Below are 7128 nucleotides of genomic sequence, written 5' to 3' on the forward strand. Positions count from 1 at the left end.
TAGTAGATATATGCAGGATCCTAAAGAGTCTCATGGAGCAGCACTAAAACAGGTGTTAAGGTATTTACGTGGTACTACTTTCTTGGGTCTTCAATACACGAGATCAACAGCGTGCGAGTTGATAGGGTTCAGTGATAGTTCACATAACGTTGATGACGACAATGGCAAAAGTACGACAAGGCATATGTTTTACCTTGATGAAAGCCCTATAACCTGGTGTTCTCAGAAGCAAGAGATTGTGGCACTCTCTTCATGCGAAGCTGAGTTTATGGCAGCTACAGAGGCGGCGAAACAAGCAATATGGCTTCAAGAACTCTTGAGTGAAGTCTTAGGAGAAACAAGCAAGAAGGTGACGATTAGAGTTGACAACAAGTCTGCCATTGCCCTTACGAAGAATCCGGTGTTTCATGGTCGCAGTAAACACATACATAGAAGATTTCATTTCATCAGAGAATGTGTTGAGAATGAGCAAGTGGAAGTCGAACATGTTCCGGGAACTGAACAACGAGCTGATATACTTACTAAGAGTATTGGGAGGATCCGATTTAAGGAGCTAAGGAGTCTAATCGGAATGCGCCGAGTGCGAGAAGATGAGATCAAGCTTAAGGGGGAGAATGTTGAAGTAAGCTTGTCGATAGCTTGAAGTGCAAGCTATCCTAATCCTAATGTGTGTTGGTTTATAAAGGATTAGGAAATATTGAAAACGTGTTGCTAATAGGTTTAGGAGTTATCTAGGCCTATATATAAAGAGATACATATGTTGATGTATTCTCCACGAATTGTGTGTGCAACAAAAGCTTAGTTTTGAGTTAGTTTCTAAGCATTGATTGAGTGATTAATAAGAAAGAGTGTTTCTTATATTGAGTTCTTGAGTTTTAGATATCTTACTGTAATAATTTCTATGACATTGTTTTCGATTTTAAAGTTTGTACCTTTTTTTTGTTTTGCTTATGAAATATTGTGTTGTATGATCCTTAGTTTGATTAATGAGATATGAAAATGATTGGTGATTGTGTTATTCGCATATTTAAACGACGAAAGTAAAAAAAGGTTGAAACCTTTCACACTGATGCTGTTGTTACCAAGAATGAAAGTAAAAATGTTTGAACAGTAAGCTTGCAGATGTATGTAATCTCTTTAACTGTATAGTTTTTACCATGTTCTTTGTATCTATATAACTTCTGTTGGGTACTTCAAAAAAAAAAAAAAACTTTCCTATTACCATGGCTTTTTTATCGTTGCTGCTCATGTGTTGCACGGTCAGCCAGTGTTAAGATTGTATTCCTGCACTAGTTACGGTATCAATCACAAGCATTAGATCACTGATTGTGTTCTTTGTTTCCCATGGCATCATTCCACTGCTTAAGCCTAGTGTTGTCGAGATGAGGACGTCTCTGCAATGTTAGTTGTTTATATATAAGGATTGCTTTTATCTTTGTGTTTTTGCTTGCCTTTTATTGCAGCAAAATTGTTAGCTAGTATGGCTTTGTTATCATCTTTGTAAACAATTCCTCCTCGAATGGAAACTAGTTATCTATAAAATCTTGTTTGACCAAAATAAAAAAAAATAAAACTTCTGTTTGGGTTGGGTTCGAGTTTTGTAAAAGTAAAACTAGGAAATAAAAAGCTCTCGCATGTGGAATGTTGGGAGTGAGAGACCATATGACTGATTGATTAGATGTTATGCTTGCCATATCTGTGGTTTGGTTCCTCTGCGTTTTTGGAGTATATCATTATTACCTGTGAGTAGGTTTCTTTTTCTTTTCCTCTCTTTCTTAGTGTAGCCAGCAAATTCTGCACTGTCTGACAGAGTCTTTTGTTTATCCTCTGAAAAAATCATTCGCATCTCTCCCTCTTCAGGCTGCCTTTTGGTTTGATCGTTGTATCCTTTGTTTAAGGTTGGTGAAAGCTATGTTATGTAGTAGACATGGGATCATAGGGTATCAGTTTCAACAGGTTAGAATGTTTTAAGGTTGCAGGAGATGCGTGTGAAAATGGGCCAACTTCTGAAATATGTCTTCTACACTTGTGGAGCAAACTGGGTGAGTAATAAATATTATTTTTCAAAAATACCAATGATTGAAGCTTGAATGAAAGGGTGCATGATTAGTTACTCCAAGTCTTTCTCTAAGATCAGTATTAATGTGATTGATTGATTGTGACATCGTAAACTTGCTGAATTACCGCTGACAGAATTTGTTATGTGCCAGCTTTTTCTACAGCATTTCCTGCAGGAAACTCTGTTGGATTAGACTTAGAAAAACAGAGTCAAGCTTAGTGCCAAGGATGTACTTAATCCCCATGACTATGTGTTTATCAGATAAACCGGATACCACAACCACATGACTATGTGTTTGGAGCATGAGAAGGTCATTTATGAGGGACTGTAGCCAATTATGGTACCGGTATGTGTTGTTTTCTTTGGTATTATGCATGCTGCAAAAGTAGAGGCACACAAAGTTGGATGGTACATCAAGAACAATACCCACCATTGGAATTTTTTTTTTATTATGAGCATTGAGTTCACATGGTTCTTTCCTGTAGATCAAACAAGGACATACCTTGTTTCAATCTTAGTGACCATTTTTAGATCAGCCCCTCACGTTTTTGTGTCTATAAAACAAACCCTCTTTTAATATTCTAGTGTCTCGGCAGACCCTACCGCTCTTGAGAGCACCCCTTATAGCTTTTTGACAAAAATAAAATAATTGGAACAAATCCAGTTATTGATTAGCTAGAAAAAGATTGATTAGGGAACAGTTAATTTACTCACACAATTGCTAAAAAAGAGTGATCATTTGAGTTGAGAGGCGGTGATGGAACATCATTGCAGTGGAATCTCCTTTACATCTTAGTGACAGAGTTGAATGGGTCTGGTCATCTCTTTGTTACCATTTTTGAGGTGTATTATTGTTGTACTATAGATTCTTCTTTTTGCCCTATTTTTTGCAAGTCAAGCACTCATATGATGTGACCTAACTCAGGTAAAAAGAGGATCTCATGGTAGAGAGAGAGAGAGAGAGAGAGAGAGAGAGAGAAGAGAGAGAGAGAGAGAGAGAGAGAGAGAGAGGAGAGAGAGAGAGAGAGAGAGAGAGAGAGAGAGAGAGAGAGAGAAGAGAGGAGAGAGAGAGAGAGAGAGGAGAGAGAGAAGAGAGAGAGAGAGAGAGAAGAGAGAGAGAGAGAGGAGAGAGAGAAGAGAGAGAGAGAGAGAGAGAGAGAGAGAGAGAGAGAGAGAGAGAGGTTGTATACATCGGAGATGTTCTAATACCTAAAAAAGAAAATGATAGTGCAAAACAAACACACACCTTAACGATTAAATTCCCTATGGTTCTAGTGTTCTGTATGGGTTTTGCTTATACTTTTTGGTGAACGTTGATTGTTTTAAAAAAATTGTTAAAACAAAACAAAAATTCATCATAGTTGTCTTTTTGGTATAAAAACAGCATTAAACTATCATTTTAATATATAGAGAATTTTTCATAATCCAAAACTATCCTTTCTTGATCCTCGCAGTGTCAACCTATCCGAATCTCTCTGCTCTGAAATCATAGATTGATGAAAAGAGAAAGACAATTTAAAAAAAAAAATATTTTGACAAGGAAACTCGACCAAAACACGTTTAGAAAATTAGAATATTTTTTTAACTGAAATTTTCTTAATTTTTGCAAAGAAAAAAAATAGTTTTTCTATCCGTAGAAGACACCTTCTACAATATGTAGAACCATGTAGAAAAATCTCGAATGCAAATTTTACCTCATGTAGACGTCCGAGTAGTGTCTAGATTTTGCATTCCGAAAAGTTTAGAATACTTGGTAAAAGTAGAAACTGAATTCGACAGTTAAATAGCTATCTTTACAATTAGTAGAATTCGCATTCCGCATATTCAGAATTTTAAAAATAAACTTGTTTAATCTTGAATTCATTTCTACTAAATTATTTTTCATAGAAGACAAATTTTTTTATTTATCAAGTCTTTCAGCCAAAATAATACAAGTTTGTGTATGTGGATGTTTTATTAATGTTTATATTTAATAATTTTTTGATTCATAAAAACTTATATACTTAAGTTCAGAAATATAAAGAGTAAAATGAGGCAAAATTGACAAAAATCGTTTATACCAAAGAACAAACATACTGAATTTTTGTTATGTTTTAGTAATTTCTCTTATTTTTGTTATTTCTCTCCTCGCAGACAAATATTACTTTTTGATAAAGTCTACTCTTCATATACAAAGTTCGTAGGAAGTGTCCTAACCTCTTGAGTTTAATCTAATTTTAATGCTTTGATGGACATATTTACTTGGCAATTGGTCAGGAAGAGGTTAAAACAGCATATAGTTGTATTCTGTTTTCTTTTGATTATTTTGTTTTGGGTAAATGTGGGTTGTCCTCCACTTTCTAGTTTCTATGACTATTGCACTCGTTTCTCATAAGTTGGTGTATAAATAGTATACAAATATATATAGGAGAGGGAAAACTGTACACATATATTTTGAAATTTTAATGTCTTGAGATAATTTTGTAAAGGACCACTGATAGATTGGATTTTACAATAGCAGAGAGAACCTGAAGCACAGAAAAGGTCAGAACTGAGAAGTGATGACTGACTATTTTTTGGGATTTACAGACATTTTCTTACTTTTTAACCTTTAGTTTATTATCTCTAAGTTATAATAGAAAATTGAGGATTTTTTTTCCTCCTACTCTCTTCACAAAATATACTAAGATTAGACAAGAAAGCTCTAGAATACGTGTTTATCAGTTGGTTGTTGCAAGGCAAATTGAACCTCGCAAGTCACATCCTGCACCACATTACGAGGTTCGGATCATTCAGGATTCTCAAAAGACATTTTAGTTTCATTTATAACAACTTTTTCTCTGTGTTGATATTCTACATGACCGACATAAGACTCTTGTTAGATACTACAGAGGTTTAGTGAGCACCATGCTGATCCTAATACTGAGGAATCAAAAAAAAAAGTTATGGATACTTAGCAACCAAAGCTCATCTGCACCAGATCACCATCACGTGATTATTATTTATTTTACTGATTAATAATTAAATTATGGTACACCAATAACAAGTCTTTTCTGAAAATTGGGAATCGGAAACATAGGTACACTATACATATCTATTATTTATATTAAAATATTAGATAATAAACATTATAAAATCCAAAAACAAAAAGTTTATAATCTAAATAAAAATAAAAATAAAAGCATTATATCCATGTTAAAAGTTTATATCAAACAAATCAACTTCAAGTCATATTGTGAAAAACTAACAAAATGAATTTCTTAAAATACTATTACCCAGTTAATCAATTAGTAATTTTGAATATCTCAGAAATGATTAATATAGTCATCTAGATCTATATATGCAATTTTTATAAAAATAATTGTTTTTTACACAATAATAAACCATAATTTTAGTTTTAATATTAATTTTGGTTTTAGTAATATTAGTTTTAGATTTTCTACATCATCAAAAATATTAAATCTAGTAATGTATTTCTTAGGTTTTTTATGACACTGGTTTTTATAATGGAAGCTCAAAATCCCCCAATTTTTTTTGTAAACCTCCAACCTATTTAAAAATTATTCCAGAGAGTATTTGGAAACGAAATTCCTTAAAAACTTTTATAACTTTTTCAATTTCCATTCTTATTCTGAAACAAAAGCTTACATCCAATAAATTTCTATGCTTTCTAAGTTTAAATTCATCACCATCTATATAACTAATCATTTATTTCTTTAACAATCTTTGTTTCCATAATTTGTGAATGAATATGCATTACACAATATGGTGGAGAAGTGTGGTCGATAAAATAATTTCAGAATTGGAAAAATTAAGTACAGTAGAACCTCTATAAATTAATACTCTATAAATTAATAATCTCTATAAATTAATAAATTTCGTCGGTCCCAACTTGGGCCGGTGTAAAATAGGATACAAATCGATAAAATAATAAGATAATAATATTTTTTAAACTCCCATATAAATATATAGCCCATTAAAATCATAAATTAATAATCTACTAATATATATTTTATATAAGTACAAACTAAACATTATATGTTGATTTTATTTTACAATGAAAATACATCTATTTATCTTAATATTTCAATATATTTGATAATATTTATGTAAAATTATATCGAAAATCACATAACAATTATAAGAAATATAAAAATATACACCAAACAAGATAATAAAACAATATGAAAGTCAAATTTATAAAAATTTAAATAATGTATATATGATAAAATCAAATATTCTCTTATTTTATAAACAAAAATAGAAAAAAAATCTTAAAAAGAAATTTTTGTAAATTAATATCTCTATAAATTAATAAAATTTTAAAGTCTCAACATTATTAATTTATAGAGGTTCTACTGTAGTAATTAGTTTTGGGACCCAAAAGCATATCCCTTAATTTTATTTCCAAGTATAGTATATAATTTCATATTGAAATTTGGACATGTTACGTCTTTTGTAAGAAAAGTGCTCTCCAGAACTTTAATCGTTATCGTTTATTATAAAGGTTAATCCATAGTTTTAAGAAAAAGGCAACTAGAGAGGGTCTGACTGGTGTAACTGCAGCGGTTGCGGTTGTGGTTGCGGTTGCGGGAGTTTGCGGGTGCGGGTGGTTGCGATTTTAAATGTTTATAGAGATTTGTATGACTGGTACAACGGTTAGAAATTGTTGCGTTTACAAGACTCTTATGACTGGTAACTACCAAACGAAACATCTGTTAAATAATAATTTAACAATATTTATATTTTATATAATTATAAAATATTAAAAATTATAATAATATAATAAATATAAAATTATATTTATAAAATCATATTATTAAATTTAAAAATTTATAGAAAATATTTTGGTTTTAAAAATTTATAATATAAATTGAAATATAATATTATATACATTTTACAATTTATATTATTTCAATTTTAAAATTTTATTGGATAATTTTAGTATTATTTTGTTTATTATGTTTTTAAAGAAAAAAATTTACCCTCCCGCAACCGCCCGCAACCGCAATTGCTAGCTGAATTCAGTTTTTGATTTTAAGAGGTTCGAAGCGGTTCGAAGCAATTTGTAGCGTTTTCTGTGATTGTTT

General features: G+C 31.4%; 1 long non-coding RNA gene across 1 annotated transcript; it reads left to right on the plus strand.

Moving 5' to 3' along the window:
- Nucleotides 1-1482: 1482 nt before the first annotated feature.
- LOC130498512 (uncharacterized) lies at nucleotides 1483-2497 on the plus strand. Its single transcript, XR_008937403.1, has 2 exons — nucleotides 1483-2042; nucleotides 2211-2497. It is a non-coding gene; the product is annotated as an uncharacterized LOC130498512 (long non-coding RNA).
- Nucleotides 2498-7128: the final 4631 nt, after the last annotated feature.

This window comes from Raphanus sativus, chromosome 8, assembly GCF_000801105.2.
Source record: "Raphanus sativus cultivar WK10039 chromosome 8, ASM80110v3, whole genome shotgun sequence".
In the NCBI taxonomy this organism is placed as follows: domain Eukaryota; kingdom Viridiplantae; phylum Streptophyta; class Magnoliopsida; order Brassicales; family Brassicaceae; genus Raphanus; species Raphanus sativus.